The sequence below is a fragment of the Cardiocondyla obscurior genome, linkage group LG03, assembly GCF_019399895.1.
Source record: "Cardiocondyla obscurior isolate alpha-2009 linkage group LG03, Cobs3.1, whole genome shotgun sequence".
Taxonomy (NCBI): domain Eukaryota; kingdom Metazoa; phylum Arthropoda; class Insecta; order Hymenoptera; family Formicidae; genus Cardiocondyla; species Cardiocondyla obscurior.
This window is the reverse complement of record NC_091866.1, coordinates 1434774-1460293: the sequence shown is the minus strand read 5'-3', so window position 1 is coordinate 1460293 and position 25520 is coordinate 1434774. Positions and strand designations below refer to the sequence as shown.

The window sequence follows — 25520 nt, the reverse complement described above, 5'->3', positions numbered from 1 at the left end:
GTTTGAAAACCCATTTCATATAGCATGCACTGTTGTAATAACGTATGCAATAAATGTCGCTTTCACAACAAACAGCAAATTTGCTTGATACACTTTTTTTGTATTTTTTTTTTGTTTTTGTTCTTCTACTTTTTTCTTTTTGCTATTATAATTGCGTATGATTGTGTATGTACATATACCGTTTGTTTCCCTCGGCCATTAACGCGATGGAAAACGCAAAATAAATGTAAAACTGAACACCGAGCGATAAATATTCCAAAGATGTGAACGCTACTAGAGCTTACGAAACACAATCCCGTCGAAGCTTGAGAGTCGTCCATTATTTTGTATGTGAAAAGCGAAAGGAGCGAAATAACCGGCCGATGAGATAAGAGAGACGGCAGAACAGGCAGTACAAAAGAGATTCCCTGAATTAGGGAAAACTCTGGGAGTCCGATTACCATCCTCCAATTTACTCTATCCCCATTTTGCACCCGCGGGCATCCACCGACACTCCGTACGTAGCGGAGCGCAGCCGGACGCGGTTGCTGGATGCGATCGCACACACGCGCGCACATACAAACATAACGCCCGTGTATATAACACGTTCACATTCAACGTCATAATTGGAAGCTTAGCGACTGCAATGTGTGTCTCTCAGTGAGGCTCGGTATACGTAATAATTTAATCCGGAGTTCTTGCGGACAAACACGAAAATGACTAGGTGGCCGGAAGAGAAACAACCGGGCTATCCGCTTAGCGGGAAGTGCTTACGCGAAATCCGACTTTTCATCAATTTCCCGACCCTTCGCATGGCGGTCTTCCAGCTTTCGCGCGTCAGACGATCTGTCGATCTAATATCTGATTACGTTAGCAGGAAGAATGTTCGGACTCGCTGGACTTTTGGCCGAGAGATTTCACTGTGCTCGTGGCGTCTTCGGATAATCGAAAAAAGAATCCGTCGCTCTATCGCTTAATTAAATTAAATTGACAAAATGCAAAGTGTTTGCTACATAAATGAAATTATTAGTTCGGCAATGTTAGGATTATTGTAATACTTGCGAATATGCATATTTAATATAAAAATGTATATTAGATTGCTTAAGAAGTACAGTACTTTATTATTTAAACAATTTATTTATTTGCCACTTTGCAAATATGTAATTAAGTCAAGTTTTTCCGATTAATATGACGAAGGAAGCGCTATGTAACGAAAATAAGCTATTTCAAAAGGACTTCATTTCTCCAGGAATATTTTACGATTGTTCTTCTTCATCTTGTACCGCTCGAAACTATATATGACAGATTTCACGTCTCGTGCTGCCTGAACACAAAGCGTATCCTTAAGTCAAGTTTCCCTAGGGCGATACAATGCAACCAAGAAGCCATCTTCGCGGAACCACGTTGCTGCACATTAAGACCTGTCGCAAACTACCTGGAGAACCGTTTCTCAACCGTACACTACTTCTATATCTGCCCATCCTTTGATACATAAAGTTTGTAGCACAGCACTATGAACTGAATGAAGCTCTGACAAATACCGAGGGTTTAATGTCGATTTCGAAGATCTAATGTGTTTAACTGTTGCGAGAAAATTAAAGATCTTTCAAAATCCCAGTTGAAAGACATTAAATGCCATTAAAAGAAGATATGACGTACTTTTTTAATTTTTAAAATAAAAAAATTAAGAAATCAAAGAATCAAAGCATTAAAAATATATATTTTTTTTAATTCGTTAATGTAAGATGCAAAGTGACATTAAAAAAATTCTTTCTGCAATAATATATAAATTATTGTAGCAGAATTTTTTTTTCGCTTAGTACCAAGGTGAGGTAAGCGAATGAGAAAAAGTAGCCGGGCTTCAAACCCAGAAGCTTCCAGCAACGATGGACCGACGTAGACACACCGGCATGGAAGCCCATTTTTCCGGAACATCCACGACAATCCTCGCCGACACGCAGCACGCTCTCATCCTGAATTACGTCGACACTAAACCGTGCAGCGCACGCGAGAGCCTCCCTTATCGTCAGGAGCAACATCCGCGATTATCAAGCCGACGAACCTTCGTTGGGGATTACCCCCGCTACTGAGATTTATCGACCCTACTTCCACTCGACCACCCTTGGAAAGGGGTCAAGAGGCCGTTTTGACCGTTTCTCTCTCTTTTCCGAACCTTCGTTTCTCTATTCCGCCTGCTGTCCTACCCGGAATTGTTCCTTCGGTCCCTTTTTTCGGTCGCTTTTGTTGATCCTTCGTCTAGTTGATGGGGAAAAAAAAGATTCGTGCTCCTCTCTTTTTTTTTCCCTTTTTTTTTTATTTTTTGTTTGAAAGATTGACCGTGTCCACGTTTCCTCCCTCTTCGTGTACGTCAAAAGACGCTTCCGCCTCGGAACTTGTTCCACCGAATCGATCCGGATTGATTTTTATCAAGTCGGTTTTTTAATTCTCTCTAATGTATTGCAAATGTTTTATTTAAGAAAAAAAAAAAAAAAAAAAAAAAAAAGAAAATAGGCATTTCACGTAACACACGCGATACAAGCGCACGGTGAAAATGGTAGATAAGGGTGACAGACACGAGAGAGACCTATCTCAAAATGTTTTATTTAAAAGGTAAAAAAGTCGCGGCTCACGCGAAGAGAACACCACCGAAATGAAAGCCATTCCAGAATAATACGACTGTCCTCGTCGTCGAGTATGATTGGCGAACGGGAGATGGAAGTGCGGAGACACCGTCGAGAGTTATCGCGTATCGGTGAAATAAATGCAATCTCAATTTTTTTGCTCTTAGAGATGATTTCTCGAAAAGTGCCGTCTCTCTATCGGATATATGTCAAATTATTTTTTTATGTAATTCAGCAATAGATTTGCTCGAAAAAAAAAACTTTTATTCTTATACTTAGTATTTTATCAATGCGACAGAAAACCGAAAATATAAGACTATTGTTAAATTCTCTATTAAATTAATACTTGTCTTCAAACACAAATACTTTCATTCATGAAATAATTGATAATAATAGTTTACAGGAGCAACCGTCGCGCGAATTTCCAGAAAGAATCAATTTATTACGCTGCCGCTAATTCTCATTAAATGCAATTGGCCTTTCAGCGTCAATCTCACTTACAATTAAGATTTCATCGCTACGAGTTCGTCCAACTACATCATAAGCTGTTAAACAGCATATATCGCGAATGTCATGAACCTTTTCAGACTATTAATAAAAAGTTATTTTATCATTAAAAATTATTCAGCATTTTCTAAGAAAAATAAAACTAACGTTTAAGAAGATAAGAATAATATATTTTCTTTAAAGTCACTGCGATATTAATTCATTTATTTATCCCGGGTAGATTTATACTTATAAAAATAAAGCAATCTATCGTTATTCGATCGCTATCTTTCCTATATACTATTTTTTTTCATCGCACTTGTGATTGATGGCCCCATCTGAAATAGCTGATTCAATTCTCTCATGCTTGATGAAGTTAGCAATGCCAACAACTAACGGCGGCCGTTCTTATCTAAGAATCAACCGTCCTCACAATTCATCTCAACGAATTAAATTCCGCGAATTCTATTTTCGAATTCAAACTCGCTGGATGTGAATTAACAGCGGGCGGCGTACAGCGATAAAAATTTATCCGCCGCGCGAAAAACACGAAGGCGCGTTCCGGCCAACTCGCCATCGAGGTCGTAAAACGGAGATAAAATCGCAGTATGGGCGATTAACTCACCGTCATCGGCTTCTACCGTTAATTATCGTCATTACGGCAGTAGCAGTTTTTATCCCGCCTGTTAGACGCAAGTTAATGCGACTTAATAATGTAAATGTGTGCACGTGTTACGCTACAATATCCGTATACGTATAAATTATACCATTACTTCTCGCAAATTATTTCTACTGGGCGTCATTTTGCGGTCTTATATTAACGATTTGGAAGTTTGGTACGAAATTTAATTAAGAGTAATTTTACCATTCTAAAATAATCAGAACTGCAATTGCGTGGAAGAAGAAAAAAAAAATAAAATAAAAACTATAAAACGGGAGCGCTTGTCGAGCAACAGCAGAGATTTTTACCTGCTTCAAGAGTAATTTGATCCTGCAAAACTCTTCGATGATTATCTGGCTTACTCCTTCAGTGAAACGGCAAATATTTTTAAACGATCCTTCTAAATCCTGCGCTACGCTGCTCTCGCTCACTTGCGTACGAAAGAGAAAAAATATAATAATAAGAAAAAAATAACGTATAATAATCGTGCAACGTTCTCTTGATGAACAAATAGACGTGTACGGCAAAAGAGCGAGTTAAATAAGGGAAATACCCGTGCAAAAAAAAAAAAAGAAATCCCGAAAAGAAAGGCTGGATAACGGGAAGGACGAAGAGGAACGAGGCGGCGGCAGAAAACGGGTGGAAAACAATGGCAGAAAAGCAGGTTGAAATTCGAGAGAGATGATACAAGTACGTGAGACGGGAAATGCAAATGGACAATAAACCGCCCTCTCGTCCACCGTCTACCGACGGTATATCACCGGCGACGCTCGTACTTTTAGTTTATGTTGCATACATAAGCGGCATTTCGCATCAAGAACGCAAACGTCCGTGGCGATTCTTGTTCCCAGTAGGAATCCTGAGGATCTCGGCCTAGTTCACCCTCTCGTCTCTTTTTACGCCGCTCCCGCCGGGATTAAAGGGAGCTCCCTCTCACTCCCTCCCCACTCCCTCCCCCCTCCTATTCCCTCTCAACGAGCTGTACCCTTCTCTGCGGGTGCGGACGAATTCTCTTAGAATTTTCGTCAAGCCGGAAAGTCGATAATTCACGGACCGCGCCCGTCCGCGGAAAACCTCGAATTCGCCCCCCACGATTTATTATATCATAAATTTCAAATACGTTATCCGCGCGGTATTACGAGTGCATGAAAAATACTTGGGGTGTGAGCGCGATTACGCGGCGATTTTCGTCAAGAAAGTAGATGAGCGAGGGTTCTTTTTTTCTGTTCGATCCCCAGAGACGACAAGCTCGTGACTTAACGATATGCATTGTTCTATCGTTTGACGCACGAGTGACAAAATCATTGTCGGCATCATCCGCGCGGTATTAATAAGAGACAGAATAGAGAACGAATTATCTTTGCGCTCCTCGATTGCTCTCCGTTCAGCCTTAATATAAATATTACAAGCAAAACTGCGAACGATAGCCAAGTCATGCTATAAAATTTATACATGCCACGATACGCCTTTATTTTTTCACGCATAAATGACGACTAGCCTTACAACGCGGATAACAATGCGAATTATAATTATATGTTTCTGTAATATTTTAATATGCTAATATAGCAGACTAATATACTTTTTACTATGTCATAAAAATATTTTAAAGAAAATTCTACGTATAATTTAAAACGCGCAAAACTAGATTCAAACCAAACGATCGAACGTGAATAAACAGTCCGTTTGCATTCACTGAAGCAAGATTTCATTCATATTTGTTTACATTCTTTTGAACGTAATAAAATTGATAATAAAACTGAATAAAATTGCGTTCTTTCAAACTCTATTTTATTTTAATATTTGCTGATAAAAGTCTTGCACAATGTAAAAAAAATACTTTTGTATATTAAAATATATATTAAAAACTTGCCATTCAAAAATGTATTTTAAACGAATAATTAATATCATAAAAATTTATATTACGTTAACAGTTTAGACGAATCGGTAAGAATATTTTACTCATCCAATCATACAAATATTTAAAACTTTTTACATAAAAATTGCGTGTAAGACAAAACATATCGAGCTTTACCGCGAATGCGAGCTGTTTTTCGCTCGCATGTCTGAAACAATTAGAAATCAATCGTATACGCGTCTCTTTAAATTGTTTATAATCTAGGTGTAAATTTCACAGGCTACATAAAATTTTCTGTACTTTAATTGCCGAGATACCGAGTGCTCGCGAGACGTTCGCACGGCATGCATTAAATATACAGGAATCTGGGCATCGTTAAAAAGTTTGTCACGCGTGCGCATACTAAAATAACCGCGACATATCTCGTCCGCCACGGAATTGATCTTGATCCGCGTACGTCGTGAATTAAGCGCAAGGCGTGCATGTCACTCTTCTCCCAACAGCCCAAGATTACGATCGGGAAGTTTTATGCGCCTCGAATAAAAAGTGTTGAACTGCTTTCCGCACGCGCGTCTGCACGACCGCGCCAAGCAGATGCTGCTTTTTCGATGTCTCTCGCTAGTATTTCTCAGAGGGTACATATACTGAGGCACAATAATCGTAAATGACAGAAATTCCGCGTTTGCGAAGCTACTTCATCAACCATCCGACAGATTTTCTCTCATAGTTAATCACTGAATATTTCAATCACAGTTAAAATAAAATATAATCGGAAGAGAATTTAATTAATAAGTAAATTATTTAAATAATTCTATTTATTTTTGAAACTGACACCGATATAGAGAATAATTAATATTAACGTAATAAATCGAGGAAACAAACTTTCAAACTTCTGCGCGGTTGTAAATTTTGAAACCTATAAGATAGCGTTGCGATGATATTTAATGGCGTTAGCATCTCGAAGAGATTACCCTGCAGTTTAAATGTCAATCGTTGCGTTCCGAGAAATAAGTCACTACGCAAGTTAACGCGGAACTTTGTCGACAACTTAATTACCAATAAATATACGAATTATTTAAGCGGAAGAAGTATCTTCTAACTGACTCAATTAAAGTGCCCGGCGATAACCCGACGCGAATGAGCTGCATACGCAATTCTCGTGAAATGCATCCGCGATGCACTAGTGCGCGGAGGACAGCGTTAATAAATGTACATCTACGAGATACGCGTTCGGTGGTAACCCACGCATAGGGATGGTTCGTTTAACTCCAACGTCCAAGAACTACAAATCGACAAACGTAGATCTGTCGTGGTAGCAAATTATTTGCTAAATAACCGTATGCATAAATAAATCTACAACAATGTATTGTTATATTTATTTTTTAGTCCCGGCCAATTTCACGTGCCGCGAAAGCGAAAAAAAAAAATCAGCAGCAGACCGAAATAATCCGGTGCATTATTGAACGCGTGATTCTTGAACGTGTCCGAGTAAAACAAAAACTGTTTCGACACAGTAATGAACGTAATCGCGTGACAAAGCAATTGCAAGGACAATTTGCCTCATGAATATGTTATGCCGAGAGAAATTGTTAAAAACAACAGGAAACTATGAATTCGCTCGTGTATCGATAGGATCATTGATTATTGCAGACGCACAACATTCATCGGAAGTCACTAATAACCCAGGAAGAGCTTGATGTACGAAAATTGGATACTCATGTAAATTTCGAGAGGATTATCCTCTCTCCCGATAGTAATAACACGCTGATAACTTTCCACGCCACTGATATCGCCGTTGCACGAGAACGTGGGAGGAACAAGAGGGGAGGGGGCGCGGGAAAAAAAAAGGAGCGGATAAAACTCTATGACTTCCGATGAATCTGATCGTCGGTGGAACGAGAGACGAGTGATGATTAAGTGTAATAGCCGGCCAAGTAATTCAGCCAGCGCACGCGAGTAACATTGTACTGCACGGTCCGTGGAGTACGAGGGTTTTTACAATGTGCCAGAGATTATACAGCGCGTTGCGCGCGTTATTAGATTCGGACGTTAATTAATTATAATAATTTTTTTTTTAATAATAATTAGAATTGTGTAATCCACGGCCGACGGAATTGCCGGTTCACTTACATTTGTATCTTTCGATTAAATTCTCCGCCGCGACGAATGAATGCCGCTGCAGCGCGACTTATTAATAAAGTTAAAATGAAATAATTGAAATTGAACGAGTAAAGCTGCCTGATATTTGTCAGACGCGTGCATTAAACTGATTAAACTAACGGCTGATCGTGTTTTAAAAGCTCACGAGCGAACACTTGATAACTTTCTCGAATTAAATAATTGGAACTCCGATGGCCTTTAATTAAATATCGCGGTAGCAGCGCGCACACCGTGGAAACGCAGAAATGTTCTTTTTGAAGTGTTCCACATTTGTTAAACAAGATTATGTATGAGAACACCAATACGGCCAAGCGACGAGTTTTCACAATGCGACACACGCACACACACGCGCGCCCGCCAGCGCGTATCTATGCGAATGCGGAAATGCGCGACTTTGCGGTTAATCTCTCAAGGCCCTTTCGCGTCTGGGCGAACGCGATGAAAGCCGCGACCTTAGATACATGCGCCCGTATATATAATGTTATTGTACATCTCCGGACGGCTGTGTGCGTTCGTATGCACACCTGTATGCAAATATTTAATTAAAGCAACGCCGACGACAGCGGCATATGCGCTCGTCGCCGGTGCCGTCCGTGCGCGCGTATACGTTGCGTGCGACGGCGGATAACGATGGACGGAGGAGACAGAGGGCGAGAGAGCAGAATCGTAGAAACGACGGGGTGAGACGGGAGATTATCCCTGCACTGTAAATATATGATTATGCATGAGAATCGGTGGTGCTGAGTGCACTTTCACGACCGCCATATGGGGACGTGTTAGCTGCATGCGCGCCGTGAGAACAAACGATGAATTATAACGCTTTATCGAAACAGAAAGGCCGGTACGTTCGATACGACGAGTCGTCTACGAAGAATCTCGCTTACCGTCCCGGGATCGATTGAAATATGACAAGGCTAGACGCGGAGGAATTCGCAGAACACGGCGCCGATGCGCTCGAATAATTTTTTGATGCAAAAATTTGTTTGGCATTCGAAGCTGCATAACTATGCGAAAGTAAATCAAACATGAAGAATGAAATTTTTTGGAGAACGCGGAGAACGCACAAGCGCGTTCCGCTCTGGAACGTTTCTTTTCTCCAACGAAACTATATTCTTTCTCTCTCTCTCTCTCTCTCTCTTTCTCTTTTTTTTTTCTCGCTTTTTCTACCGCGGTTCTCTCTCCCTTCTAAATAAATCAAGTCAATTTCATTGCTTTTCAATAAATAACGTACAAACGACAGCACGTACTAGAGTATAGCAGAAGCACAGTGAAACGCGATTGCCATGCTCTTCATCAATTTATTATTACTTTTTATTATTCTTGTCTAAGAACGTAGTTCAAAAGGCATTCAAGTCTATTGATATTAAGGGAAACGGGTGAGAGATTTCGCGCGGAACTCCCGGAATCTCTCGAGGTACGCAATCGACTATTATACTCTCGCCGTGGATGCCTTTGAAGTTTGCGATCGTCTTTCGGCGAGCCGCTAAAGACGCAGGAAGGACAGTTAAATGGAAATTCTTACAGTTTCGGTAGAAACTGTCAACACAATTTACAGGGAGCGAAGAATCACTTTGAGCGCAATACCGTTGAGAAGAAAAATTCTATTGTCGAAAACAGAGATTTTTCATCGAAGTCGGAAACACGTTTCACGCCGCGAAGCATATCCCGCTTGTCATCGACGTAATAACGGGAATCCTGCAAACGAATATTCACCATTTCGCGGTTAAATTAACATAAATCTCTCAAGTTTCAATCTACACGGCGCCACACGTAAACTGGACGAGTTTTCGAACTAATGCGACAATTTACTACGGAGTCGTCTTGCAAGGTGCAAGCACGGAAATTCGTTCAGGAAACTTTTAGTGGCTTAACATTTTGTTTCGTGGCATCTACTGCGCAGCACGGTAAACTCGAATAGCCTCAATCTCGACTGAGGTAGTAAAATGGTTCCATTTGGAGTGGATGTTCCTAACGAACAAAGTTACGAATATCTCCTTTCAGCGTGTAACTATAAGTGGCGTCGAGAACGCGTCCTGTCGCCCTGCAGATCGATGAGATCGATTTCACTCGAGAGAAACGGTAATATCGGGGAACGTTAGCCCCCGAGATAGGACGAAAGGAGCGAAAGCAGACGGCGAAAGAGAACGACGTGGACACCGTCGGCCGGCGATTATTAAAAGAGATGACAAAGGGGACGACGGGAGCGCAGGGATAGCGAGGGGAAAGATAAGTTCGCTTCAATTTGGCGGAGAAGCGAATGCCAAACGAGGGTCACCGTGTCGGCTCATTTTATATGCATTTTAATTAATTCCACGCGGAACAGCATAGCTACCAGGCCCGGTTTATGGCACCTGCCGTATCATCCTCCACCTATTTTCCTTGCACACCCCTCCCGCCCCCCCTCCCACGCTGCTACCCTCCCCTGGTCGCATTCCTACGACGCTCGTTTCTACCCTTATGCGCGACTATACGTCCAGCCATTTGCGGTCTACATCTGTTTCTCCGTCCTCGTCTCCTTCGCCACTCTGATTTATGGCTCGTGCTTTTAACTGCGGCCCGCGGGATGGTGTTCATGCCAGCATGTCGCCCGTCGCGATGGGATGAGGATCATGGGAGCCGCCCGCCACGTCGTTCCCCACGTCGCGGTCGCCGGCCGTCCGCCGAAGCTATCTTCGCTCTCCGCCAAGCTACCGCATGATCCAGATGCACGGCGAAACTTTTATTCCGACGCGATATCGCACCATAACGCGCCACCGCGTACTCAGATACAACTCCTGCGGCCGCGCGGTTCGCCGTTTATCGCTCCGCGGAAGCGCACCCGACGAGAGACGCGAAACGGCAGCCCGGCGGTCTGTCGGGACTCAGCTCGTAACTCGGTTTTATTAACGACGCCGCACGCTGTTTTAGTGCCGTTCAATTTCTCGGCGAGTTAATTTTTCGACTTTTAACGCCAGACTGTAACCCCCCACCTTGTTTGTTTATGCGTCACCCCTTGCTCGCTGAACGCCCCAGTGTGCCGCGAATTTATAATTTATTGATCGTATCCAGTCGCAGTATAAATAATAGCCGAACTGATTCAGACTCGCCGCGTTTCTCGTCGCCTAAGGATTCTTTAACTACTCCGTTAAATTTACAATTTTTTTTTTATAAAAAGCGTCAATGCATAGTATAATATTTCTTTAATGCAAATACTGCAAACAATGTTTTATTTTATTTCTCTCCAATGTCACGCTCGATATAAAATAAAATAAAAAATAAATCATTGTTAGTATTAAACATAACGACAGGTTGAATGTAAAAACAAGGTTTTAGTTAAACAAAATTAAACAATGATACCCCTTTTATCTCGAGTTTAAAAAGAGATGGTGTACAATTAATTGTTTAAAATATTAATTTGCATCTCAACGGTGTCATTTATTGGCAATATTTTATCCATTTCAATATTCTTCTTTTATTATTGCTTTTAGCTATCACACTTTCTCCAAATGTCACAGTACACGAATATTTATATGATTGAATAGTTATATACTAAATTAAAATTGACAACCGTTGAATGAAATAATAATCTCATTTAATAAAATAATAATAATATTAAATTAATTAAATTAAGTATACTAATTGTTGTGCAGCGATTACGACAGTTTCGTCGATACAAAAAAAAAAAAAAAAAAAATTAGAATTACTATCAAATAACGTCGTACAATTTTCAAATCATCGTAACTCATTAATAAAGATGATTTCTATAAAGTAAAGAGTAGAACAGTTTCGCTTTGGCGTTATCATATGCATAACACCTTGGGCAATAGCTGAACCGATTAACTGGTCGAATGTAACTGTCGCCTCCCTCAAGACTCTTGAAAGTCCAACAATAAATTAGCTTTCATTACGGCGGTGTGATGAATAGCTAGCGTGCGTGGAGTGACTCGTCGGTGACTCTAACTCGCAACGTCAAGCCTCACTATGAGAGGAAGCTAATAGCGTGTTTCGTTGAATATTCAAACCCCCTCCAAGTGTAATACATATACACCACTTCATAATTGTTCCATCGCGCCGCGGACAAGCAATAACGAAACGTTCGTCCTTTCGCACAGCGAGCCCTCCGATGAAGCGCCTAATATATTTCTGCCTCGTAATACCCGATGACTGTGAATAAACGCGCGCGAGTGTTCGATAATTTGTTGCTTTTTAACTCGTATCCAATAAGTCAAAGACCTCAGGGTGTTTCATGTTTAAAAGGTTGCGTGCCTTTCGCCAACTCATTACTATTATACCACACGCGCTCCCTTTACAATTCTCATGCATGTTTACACTGTAATACCGTTTGATAATGTAGATTAAAATTCTATAAACGTACGCCAGTTTTTCTATCTGCATGTCATTGAATTACTGGCAGAATTATGACGTTTATCCGAGAAATGAGCGCGAAGTGAAACTCCGCGGAATAAACTAAGATAAAACTAATGAATAAATGACAGTGCTGAAACAATGAGATAAAATACAAATATGGTAATACTACTAAAATGGCATAAATTTTTCATTTGCGGAGGAATGCCGTGTAATTCTTGCAGTTTTTTATCGTACGGTACGAGGATAACAAGACGCGAGTTACTATTGTCAGTAGAGTGATAGGGCGCAACGGTGAGACTGCAAAGGATGTCGTGCGAGAAAACTCGAACGGGATTGCTTATCCGGCTTGTAGAGAAAAGTGCGCTTCGTGCAAGTTTTCTCGTAAATACGCAAGCATGGCTGGTGAATGTAAAACAGACGATGACAAAACCTTTTACGAACGACTTTCCCGATTTCTTTTATACGCGTCAAAATAATCTCGGCGCGATTTCAAACTTGCGATGGGTATAATTTAAAAACCTTTCCCATATTTTCTGATTATCTAATCTGTTCTATAAAATTCCGGTATTAACGTTTGTATCTTTAAAAATTAATAAATTTAGCAAAATATTTTAAATTAAAGAAACAAAGTGATTAATAGTACAAAAAAGTATACGCTAAAAGAAATTTATATTAAGAATATTAAGCATAATATGTCTGCGAGGACAGGCATGCGAGTAAAAATATATAATTTAGACGTGAATCGAAAATCAGAACAGTATCTAGAAACGATAAAATCGCTGCCTCTACTTATGCAATATTTTCTATGCAAATGGAGCCTTTATGTTGCCCGTGGCTTACGAATTCGCCCGGCGTGTTCTTGACGTCGAGGGCACTGCGCATCGGCACCATATAAGCTTTTCCTCGGATTCGAATGTGAAAGTCTTGGAGTACCGATGGATTCATGCAAATTCGATAATACCAACAAATCGTTCAATGGATAAGTTCGCAAAGCGGCTGGAAGCCCCGGACGTTGCCGGGACTTCAGGAAACTCGAGTGCGGATTACGTAGTTCGTACGACTTATCGGAGTTTCCCCCCGTTGTTCCCCCAAGTTAGTACTCTGTAGGTTATGAAGGATCGAGTTGCTAGAGCGGACGGGCGGCCGGCCGGCCGGACGATTAAATACAAAAGTTGCAGTGAATTGTTCATCTCGGCATATTTATGACCGGCGCGGATTTTCCGCGAGGTTTTTCAGGCCGAGATACGACAACATGACAGCGACTATTTCATTGCGGGTACTCTATAACGGTTTAGCTTGCGCACAAAGTTGATTTTGCAGACTCGAGTTATGTGGTTTTTTAATTACTGTAATCTTATCCCAAAGAAGAATATTATTTTATCCCAGTTGTTTATATATTGAAAAATGCCTATTAATTTCATTAGTCGAGCTAGCTAACAATTCAGGATCGGTATACGTGTATTATTTTTCTGCTGAATGAGAGCTATTTTGCCATTTGAAACTAGACACGTTTGACTCCTTTTAATAAAAATTAATTTTGAATATTTGCACGGTTTACGAATACACGACGTAACCGATAATAATGCTGTTCATCGAACGAGATGCAATTAATCCTCTGCTACGTCAGTCTAAGAAGGAAACAATTAAAATCCTCTGACAAGATTTTGTAATTAGCGTCGCGACGCATCAGCCTGTCGTGCAGCACGCGCTAACATCTTGCCTGCGAGACGAGTGACGAGATAATAATCAGTCACCCAAGACACCGCACGAACTCTTCAAACCTCGAGGGGGCGAGAAAAGTTAGACTCTATGAATCACGAAGCACACCCTCGGCGCCTCTCAGCGAAGATCGGTCCCCTCGGCGCTTCTTCATAGCTAAAGAGATGACCGGGTCGTCTGGCTGTACCGCGCGCACCGTTTATATGAGTCATTAGTCACTGTCCTCGGCAGAGGTGACTTACTTGGATTTAAAATTAATGGCACGGGTTTTGCGATACTCGCAAGGAAAATTTTTGCTGCACTTACATTCGCGAACGTCCGAACGAGGGTAGAGGGTAGAGGGTAGAGGGAAGGGAGGCGCGAAGAAGAGAAGGTTGGTAGTCATAAAGAGATGCCGAAAGAAATAGGGAAAGGACGGTGGAAGTTAGCCCCTGCCGTGGCTCTCGGTTTACGAGGTGCGGTCGGGTAAGAATAAAACCCAGAAAATTTTTATTAATAGTCTCGCGACCAACCGCCGTGACGGACGAATGCTTCACGTAAGAATAAAATTAACATGAGAAAGATATCGAAGCATCTGCGAATGTCACAGATATATTTTTCTCTTTTCAAAAAATTATCATTATTTTACCGTGAAATAGAGAATTTCTACCGTTGCGGAACGATTAAAAATATTTAAACCGAGATCTACTCCTCCCTGCGTTTCTCTTTTTGCGAATTTTCCCCTAAAATCTTCAATCAGCAAGTAACGAATTGAAAAATTTTTAAACGTACTTTTAATTGTACCTTTAAAATAATTTAAAATGCCATTACAGCGAACGTAAAATGTAAATCGAAACGCGATATTTAAAACTCGAGTCGGTCTCAATAATATTTCATAATTATGCATGTAATTATATTTAACTTCGCGTTTTAATTATAATAGACTAGCATCTCGTGCCATTCGCCAGCAATTATTCATTTGTCTTGCTGCACAGAAAACAATTTCAAACGCCTTTCCACCGCCGCATGCATATACCGCCGCCGCTCTTACAATACTACCGTGAATATTTCAGTCGAGTATCAAAGAATCTTTTTTCAGTCCGTATTACAGTCAAATGAAATAAATGGCACACGGAGTAGAATTCTTTAACGTTCGTTGAAAAACCTAAATTTATTTCTTTTAGCGAGCGCTGTGAAAGAACCTTGGCACAAATAAAAATCTGTACTGTACGGGCCGGCAAAGTGGGCAACACGAAAAGAGGTGCATTAAAGTCCAATGCATTTAACGCGCAACGAGTGTGAATACAATCGAGGCAGTGGCGCCGTTAAATGCAATTATTCTTTTCATACATGCGAAATGTACGATCGTGTTCTTACGTAAGACCCGGTTTCTTTAAGGCGGCGAGGAATGATAATTGTAATCGTCCAAAAAAAAATTGCTCGCTCATTAACTATAAACGAAATGTTAAAAGTTAAAGAGAGTTGAATTGCAAGTGCTACAATAAAGATTTTTGTTTCATGGAGTTTTATTTACTGGGCGCGTAAAAATTGTAAAAACTAGACAATTCTAAATAAAAATTGCTGGTGTTGTCGATGGGCAATTTAATGATTTGATAGTTTCCAGAATAAAAGCGACTTTTTGCGATTTTTATTTCGCTATGGATTGCACAATATCTCGAAATATTGACTTTCACGTTTACAAAAATCAAGAGCGTGTCAAATGCTTCGAAATATTGGTATATTCTTCTGTGCTGTCGAACGTTCAAAATTGCACGTGCCCGATCGCCAGATAAATTAGAAAATCTAAAACTATATATACTTTCACGGCGAGCCTGTTAATTCTCGTGTAAAGATTTATCAACTATTTGAATTGGATACTATTGAATTAATATTGTGTGCACGCGCGCATATTCAATCGCATTTCCGCTGGTTATGCTTTATACAATTTCAAGTATACAGTATTCGCAATAACGGACCGCTTCTAATCTCAATCAATTTGATCTGTACATGAGTATTGGAACGTTTCAAGTTCAAAGGGAACGTACTCGCTCTGTGCTAATACGTAGACATTGTGCGGCAATGCGTAAACAGATATATGCTTGATAATGTTTACTCTCGTATGAGCAAAAGAGATTCGAGATAAAAATTAAATTACATACGTACACATTTGATTAAAGAGCTTATTAAATCCCAACGTTCATTCAGCATCGTATATTTCCACTTCACTTTCATCGCGCACGAAACGTATTCGCGATAACTATCAGTTTTAGATTTGCTTTCGAATCAGAGAGAAGTCAGGGGACTCGCGCCCGAGAATATTCGAACGTCTCGTACAAACGCGTCAAGTATGTGTGCACATAATTGAGGGCAGAAATTACCAAGTTAAAATCTGGCAGAGCTTCCATGATTGCTTTGTGCAGGCCGCGGGCGTGCGAAGGCGAGTCGACCCGAGGTTAATAAACACGTAAGTCTCCAAGGAGTTGGCAAATGCGAACGGCGGCAAGGCGAGGGGGATAGCTAAAGCATCGTTAGCTCGAGCCCCGAGCTATTCAGTCGCCGCGAAATAGTTTACGCCGAGTCGCCACCGACCGGTCGGTGCCGTCGAGCCGGCTGGTGACACGTATTTAAGTGTCACAACTCACGAATGCACGAGGAGGTCGGGCCCGCGGCAACGAGCACTCGCCCCGGAATGGAGAAAGCGCCACGCGGCGACGTAGTTCGTTAATTGTTACAGAAAGTTTGCGCACCGCGTTTCGACCCTCCGCAAGATTGCGGACGATATTAACGCTGCTTACAAACGCAGAGAATTGTTTCTGCTTCTGGGTGCACGTGGGAGCGCGCCAGACGCAAGCACCTTTCCGCGTTCAAACAACGCGAGATGCAGATGGGAGCAGCGCGGAGATGTCGAAGTGGGATCGCCGTCCACCTGAACTCGCGTGAATAATGCCGCTATATGTACCACCGTTACTTCGATATAACAAACCATGATAGAAGAGAACCATTTAGTTCAACGTTACAAATAAGACTTGTAACGAGCTTGTATTACAAAGCGTCATACTATATTCCTGTTACCGAATGATCACAGGTCAACTGTTTTGTAAGACAATCGATCTTGCAAATGGGTGCCCGTAGTGTCAGTGCGAGATATCCCAGTTAATCATTGTTGAATTCAAACCGCGTTCGGCACGCTGACTTAATAAATTTATTGCGAGCATTCATTCATATACATTTCGATAGAGCACGCGGAAAAAAAAGGGGGAGTCAAAGAAAAATTAAAATATACTGTCAAAGATGCATAAAGAGTATTAATTTTTATTTATTAAAAGCGATACGTAAGTCTAAATAAAAGCAAAATCTAAACCCAAAGTAAGCCACGCAAAAAAAAAAAAAAAAAAAAAAAATTACAGCAAAACCTATATACTGCAAATGGTATTGGACGTAAATAAAAGTTTTAATACGTTAAAAGCCGTAAGAGTATTACTCGGTATTAGTGTAGTGCCATCCACAGCATTCGTATCTGAAACCGCTGCCCTAGTGCTCCAGTGTGGTATGATGAAATGGACATGTAGCCGAAGCCTTTCTAACACCCGAAATACATACACGCGAATCGCAGAAACTCAATTCGGATAATCTTCGTTGCGGTAGCACGTATGCTCACCATATACTCATGTAAACGTACATTTGCTCGTTCAACGAGAATATGTGCACACAATCGAAAATTCGTGTTGACGAAATATTCGATATCGCGATTATTTGCGAAATAAGACGACACCCGAAGCAATTAAGCATTTCGCGCCCGCGGCATTTTTCCGAAAAATATTTTATTATAATTATGTGATAAATTAAGTAATGTTTTGCGAGATGATTACGGTGCAGCAAATTTAATTCCCAACGTGCGAAGAAGAATACCGTGATCGCATCTCCAAGCCTTTTTTACCAACTTTGTTTTACGCTTCGGCAATTTGCGGCACGTCAGCCTTATTTAAATTTGAAAGAAGCTTTAGCAACCCCCATCGGTAAAAAACACGAAACGTCTCGTCGAGACTGATCAAATAAGCCTCAAAGAAGAAAGGTGGGTGATCCTGATTGAGAGAAAATGGGTAGAAGGGAAAGGGATATAATGCAAATCGCAGCTCGTTTGTTATCGAGGTTCTAACCACCCTCATCTAGTCGCTTCTCAGGATTTTGGAGAACGAAGCTGTTAAATGGATCAACGGGCAACCATCAAAAGCTCAATGGATTTCCTCTAATACGATCAAAATTAACTAATTGAATATCGTAATACCAACTAACGCTAATGAAATACACAATATGCTAAACGATACACGATACACATTTATTCAATCAGAAATAAATGTTACTCTTTGAAAATGTGCAATAATAAAAATATACTGATCTCCATTAAACGTAGATTCTTTTCAATTTATCATAATTTTGTAAAATAATTAAAAAAAAAAAAAAACTCTTTTGTTACGATACCTATTTTACTTTGAGATTTTCATGATAGCCATATACATAGTCTGTTTCATTATAAATTACATCAGGATGTATAAAATTTAAATAAAGCCACGTGAACTCGGTGGAAATAACACAAATGAATAGGTACAACGAGAAAAGCTACTGGAATAAACGGTCGGTTTATGAATAGAACGGCGACGCTGCAAACGTGGCCGCGATGAATGCTATTTAACATTTAATCTTCCACTTTAATGAGATATTTAAGCGATGTAACGTTTTCTACGCTTACGAGGTTTTAAATTTGAATTTGCTTAATCGAGTTATCGTTCTCCGAAAGCTGACGTACAAAGGTGTCGGATATCGTTTGTACTTTCTATTTCCTTAAGAAACACACGAAACATGATCGATAACATTAAATGGTTTTATGTTTTTTTTTCTTTTTTTTTCTTTTTTTACCGAACAAATGCAAACATAGCTAAAATTTCTTTTAAAATAAAATTACTTTTCTGTATTCCAATTAATTTAAGCCATTAAAAAATAAATATATAGAACACAAATTGATCTAAAAGCGACGTTGACGTAAAGCTATGGATAAGAAACGATGAACGTCACGTGGCGTACGTGATAAGAGCTCTCATGTCCAGCTCAGCACAATACGATTGAAAATAAGGAGGCGTTAAGGCGACATTACGACTTCACGGTCTTACTATGTTACGAGAAAGAAACTTCTCACACCCTTTAAAGCCACCATTAGGTACATTAATGTAATTCTCGATCGCATTGCTGGCACGCAATCGATAAAAGCAGACTTCCCAAGGATTTTATCTATTTATTCGCGGCGAATAATTAATGTAAAACAATTTTTACAACGGATTATCAGATTAAAGCAAAAATAATTAGCCCATTGCGTTGCTATGATTATATGCTTTCGTGCTATTATAATCGGCTCGCGAATATCCTCTTAGAACCTAATATGGCATCAAAGTTCATTAGCGCACAAAATGAAATTCTAGTATTCTGTCTGTCTTAAAATTTATATATTCTCTCTATTTGCTTATATCTTTATCTCATAGACTTAATCTATAATCACTTAATCGCTTCGTTATTGTATTGTTAAATCTTGCGAAGCATGTATGCAGAATTGTTTCCAATAAAAGACTAATTACTACTCTGTTTTCTCGTTCTATTTCACTTTCTCTCTGTCATATTTTTTCAGATCACGTTAAGTAGCAAAAATTAAAGGTCGTATAATTATCTTCGATATTTCAGTAAAGTTTTCAAATAATTATTCCGACGAAAGCTCGCGACGAACGTCTCATCCAGCGCACAACTTTTTGCCTGTGCAACGCGAACTAAGTAAACAGATAACTAAAGAGACGACGAAGTTTCGCATTGCGAGCGTTTCTAGAGAGATGGCGGACGGTTGGTGAGTATGGTTGGGGACAATTAGGGCGGTTTCACCGACGCAGGAAGTGACATCAGGTTGCCGTGTACCCTCGAGGCCATTGTTCGCGACACGTACAACCCGCGTTGCCTCTCGACTACTTCCCACCCATCCACCCACCCCTTCATATCCTCCCAAAACTGTCAACCATCCTCACGGCGAACCCAGTGCTGACCTACAAAATGCAGCAGCTTGTCGAGACCGGTAGCCAACGGTTTGCGACAGTTACGTGAAGAACCGTCCTAACTAACTGTGACTTGGTTATCGAGATGATAGACTCCCGGATCCATAAATATGATAGAAAATTAAAGAAAGCCAAAAGCAATCGCTGAATCACGCACACCGATCTTTAACAAAGCGACATGCTTTTATACAATTAAAATATTGCCTTCGGAAAAACAGATATTTTTAATTTACTAAAAAAAAGAGAATTTGGATGTTATTTAAAAAATTCAGTAAAACTGCTAAATTTTAATAATAAAATTAATTTCAATTTTCTCAAAGATATTTGTTGCAACGCTTGTTTCTTTTTAATATTTTAATTTTTTTTTTCTGTGTAAACTGAATTTATAATTGACATGTTTGGATATATCGCGATATTGCATAGGAGAAATACGCTTTGACTAAAAGCCAATTGTAATATCGAAGTCAATTTCATGATGCCCCATCCAATGCGCAAACCGAGAGATAATCTCGATTTCGATGTTTTGCTAAATGAACCAAATTTTGGCGTACATATTCATTCGAAATATAGAGATAAACACCGCTGCACAATGGGGAATGAAGCAGCGAGACGGACAATAGGCAATTAGCCCACTCTTCTACCACGTGTTTCCGCACATAACTGCCGTAATTCTTCAGCAAAAAATTTGCAAGACACGTTGCGTTATAACGCACGATGATACGTAAAACGGAATTATACCCTTTGAATTTAAAACGTGAGCGATGTAAGGGCGGATGAGACACGGCGAGATACGAGATTGCATCTGCGGCTAGAGAGTTCCGCGAGCGCGAATGGGTTCCCATGGGCATTTCTATCGTATCCACCAATGCTTTCGCGTGCCGCAGTTATTCGGTGTGGAATGAACTTTCGTCTCAAATCGTTTTAAAATATTATCGGCCGCGAACAAACTATAAGAAATGTTTTTCTTTTTTTTTTTAATATCGCGGTATCGCAATTTTCATCAAGTAAATGCGCTCCGTTTCGCGATTCACACAACGCGAGATCGCCTCCATAAGATCGATGTTAACGCGAAAACATATCGACCATAATTTCGTCGCAATTTACAAAAACATTATACACAAAATGAAAAATACTTGCAGTTAATAAAATAGTTTCCGAAGACAAATAGCTACTTGGGAAAACTTTATCTTTTAAAAGGACGATAAATTTTGCAAATTGCAGACATTATCGTTAAAATTTAACGTTGCTCATATTCTCTTTTCAAAGTAATTTCCTTATAGTTTAACAGTTACGTTATTTCTTGCAATCATTTAAGTAAAAATATGTGACAAGTTAAGCCATTATTCGATTATCTTTTATACATACACACTCTTATTTCGTATGCCAGCGGACAGAAATGTGTTTATTCGAAAATACTTGCACACTTATTTTCAAAATCTTCAATTAATTTTTAATATAATATTTTTAAAGATTTATGCATCATATATAAATAACGCGATCATATAACTCATGCATAGCATAAGAATATAAATCAGATAACGTTTTAATAAATTAAATTAAAGTTAAAATAGAATCAACGTGAAGCGTCATATTTCCCAAATCTGCTATTTATAACGTTGAACGGCGACTAAAAATATTTACATCGAGAAAATTAAAATGAGAAAAATGTTTTCATATTGGAATTAAAAACTGCCACGTTATGAACCACATGATTTTTAACTGACATAATACATAAACAGAACAATTAAGTGGTTACGAAAGTCTGCCGAGAATGTCACGTAGTAAAAAGCCTGGGCTCCCTTGAAAACTACGTTTTCACGGGGTGCTACGGCCGAAGTCAAAAGGCGGAAGGGCCACAGACGCGGATGAAGGTAGATTAAACATTTTTGAGTCGCGCCATTAAGCTCGGTAATAACGAATTTTACTACTCCGGAGCACCCCAGCTCCCGGCTTCCGCGCGCCAAGTTAATTACTTTCTCGCTCTGAGGACTTTAACCTCTCTTCTCATTTGTTTGAACATCCCAGGCCGACCTGCAGAGACGCGCGGATGTGTCTCCTTGGCCTCTCCCCTTATCTCCGCGGCGTTTACCTTCTTACCCTACGATGTTCTCGCCTTTATTAGTCTTTAGCTCGAACAAGTCTTCGAGGACTTTTTGAACTTCGAAGCGTCTGCTCTCTCCTTAATTTCACGGCGTCAAATACACTTAAGTCAAACATTAACACGTCCAGCGCATGTACTCGACACGCGGAAAACCTTTCATCCGCCAGATTCTCTCGTTAAAACATACAGGAATATGCCTAACTTCTTAACATGTTGGTTCAATTCTCACGGGCAGCATTATATTTCAAGAGCAGTAATAAAATCGGTAAAAATAATTTCTAACGCAAAAATATTTTTATGACTACTTTCGGGAAAGTACTTTGCTCTTATTTAATTGCTTCATTACAATGTAACTTAATAGAACGTTTAACTTCTTGTTGAAATTTTTTCTTTTATTTTCCCTAAATATTATTGAAATTTTACACTTATTTTGATTAATCTAGAAAGCAAAAAGATAAATCTAATTAATTTTTTTTTTCTATTTTGCGTTTATAATTTTAGATATCTTATAAAGTCTAAGCATTTATTAGATTGCAACTCGAGCAAATTCTCGAGCAGCTCTCTCGAAATTCGAAGTTTATAGCTATCAGTTTCATAGTTCAAGTAAACACATTTCAGTCGAATACCAAGAAGTTCAGCTGTGCAATGATATTTCTCTGAACCTAATTTCTCTCGTATCAACGCCACAACTGCGTGATTATAGCTGTTTAAACGTGAAATAATTCGTTGCGTTTAGTAATAAATTAAGAAATTAATTAAATCACGGGAAAATTACGATAAAATTTTCATTTTATCACGCACACAACTTTGCAATGTAACATAAATAATGCATATATCGTGCTGTATCTCATATCTCACCCTCCACTTTTTATACGCTTTTATGCATTAAGATTCAATATTTGACAAAGTAACAAGCGTTGAAAACAATAATGATAATTAACAATAAATCGCAACGAAATAAAACGATTTGATGCGCTTTATTAAAGATAACGTTCTGTCTGTACCGATAATGTTTTAATCCGATCACTGAAGTGTATCACTGAAGGGTCTTAATTCCAGATACTCGATGGGAGAAAAAAAAAAAAGTAGTGTGTTTTGTAGGAGCGTCGCCCGATGTCGTTTATTAATTACAGGAATCCGCTTTGCTCTTAGGACGAGCGACGAGAGCAGCGAAGTGACGCAGCGAAAGAATTCAGGACGAACTGCGTGATTGGCGAATAAATCGGCAGATTAAGCGAGGAAATTCTCCCGGCGGCGACAGGACGAAAGAGAAACGACAGGGTGAGTGCCGCTGGTGGGAGAATTGTCGGAGGAAGGGTGGAGAGTTAGGTGGCGAGAGGGTGGAAAGCTCAGCCTGCGGGCCGCGAGGCAATATTTTCACTTTGCCCTCATCATTCTTTTCTCTTTTTCTTCCGTCTCTCTTTCTTCCCTGCTCCTCTCACGCGCCTTTCCGAACCGCGCCAACCTCCTCTCCGCGGCCACGCATTCGCGCTCCTCTTTGTTCCAATCGGAACTCACTGCACGCCAAATGAAAATCTATCGATCGCCATGCCCTGTAGGCGGATTTAATTTAATTTGCCACAGTGTTGTCGCCGAGAATACCAAGGGGGAGAGACAGCCGGTTGACGCTGTTGCTCGTTAAGCGGGCCGCATTCAAGCACTTTTATATTCCCCCGCGGAAGCTGATACGCGACTTCTAAGAGCCGCAGGCGTGCCATTACTCGCGCAAAGCAATAATATCGAAAATTAAAAGGGGAAACTATCTAAAGATCGTCGAAAGTCAATTTGCCGCGTCTCCCCGGCGGATTAATTAACTACACGTGGCAAGGTAATAGTACCATAAACGAATAAACATCGAAGCTCAATTGAACCCTCGTGGTTTTTTCCCCGCAAAGACGTTACATAACAGTATATCCCGTGCGATTGTAATTCTACAAAATACAATGTATCTTGTAAAATTTAATTAAATGTTATTATTTTAAATGGAAAATATTTCACCTAAAATCAACTTTGAGCTTTTTTAATTAACTAATTTTGTACTATTATTTAATAAACAAGTTGAGTTTATAATAGAAGAAATGGAAAAAATCGCTTTTAAACCTGCCTATAGAATAAAATTACCTAAAAAAATTGTTTAACTAAAATTCGCATTCTTTTATATTCAATGAAGAAGTTGAGTAGTAGAAGAAATGGCAAAAACGCTTTTGAACCTGCCTATAGAATAGAATCACCTGAAGCAATACCATGTTGCCCGCAACTGCGATATTCAAATAAAAACTATGCGCAAGAGCGAATGTAGAGCAGCCGAAACTTCGTGTGGCTGCGTTTCGAAAAGTTTGCGGTAGAAGATAGTTCTCTGGCCGGAAGAAACTTAGAGTTATAGTTCTTTTTGTGTCGTTACCGCGAAGCACTTCCGACGGGGAAAAAAAAAATTCGATACGCCTGCAGCCGTGCATAACTTTGCAAAATATGTTTGAAATTCTGATCACGTAAGTCCCGACAGATACTTGTATATTCAATGACGAAATGCACTATTGGTTTAAAAATGCAATTTTAACTGATAATGATTAATAAGAAAAAATTTCTCGCAAGCTAATATTAAAGATATTTTCTTTTAGAGCAATTTAAGTACAATTTAATTAGAAAGAATTATGCACGCGCTATGCGCGCATTGTTTTTTATGAGATCCCAATTGCAAACTACGAAAACAAAAATTATGCGACTTACCGATCTGCATAAACTTCAGCGGAGTTGTGGACTTCTGTTGATGACTGTAACATAAAATAAAAAATATTAATGTAGACATGCCAGTATGTTAGTTAATAAGATTAATAAAAAAAAAAGGTCAAAGTTTTTTTTTAATAAAGATTTTATAAAAAAAAGTTTATGCCTACTTATTATGTATTATTATTATGTATTATTATTATGTATTATTATTTGATTCTATTGTTAACACCAATTTTTTAAATAGGATTTTTTTTGTTACAAAATAAGCTAATAAACTTTTGTTTACTAATTAATATATTAAATAATTATTGTAATAAAATTATATATAGATTATTCAACATTTATAAATGTTAATAAGTCGTAGTATAATTAATCGTCTCAAGAAGTATCTAATTACAGCGAATATTGCTATTATAATAAAGTGGTATTACTGAGGAAGATCAAATAGTCTTATGACTTTAAAGCAGCTTCCGTGCATTCTCCGCGGGAAGTTAAAGATCGATTATATCCGCATTTCCCTCCAATATAGCACGATTGGAACCATCATGCATAACCATCTGTAAAATCACATATTTACTTGAATAAAACCTATCGCGTAATGCCAATTGCCGGAAAATCACACGACTTCCTCGCGTATTACATATTTACCGTTTTTCGCATTACGATTTGTACTTCGTTTATTTTCTTTCAACGTTCAACTCGATATTGGCATTTCCCGCAGGAATTCGCCGTATAAAATGCAAAGCCGGCAGTTATGGGCAAACAAAATTTTTATTTTAATTTCTAAGATAATCTACTG

General features: G+C 39.4%; 1 long non-coding RNA gene across 2 annotated transcripts in view; it reads right to left on the bottom strand.

The window, feature by feature from the left end:
• The window catches only part of LOC139101359 (uncharacterized), a 203011-nt gene that overhangs the window by 132272 nt on the left and 45219 nt on the right, over window positions 1-25520 (bottom strand). The window contains exon 5 of one of the 2 annotated variants that reach the window (XR_011545538.1): window positions 24722-24765. This is a non-coding gene — a long non-coding RNA (uncharacterized lncRNA). Of the gene's footprint in view, window positions 1-18914; window positions 24766-25520 lie in introns of those variants that run through there. The other variant, XR_011545537.1, reaches the window with a different exon arrangement.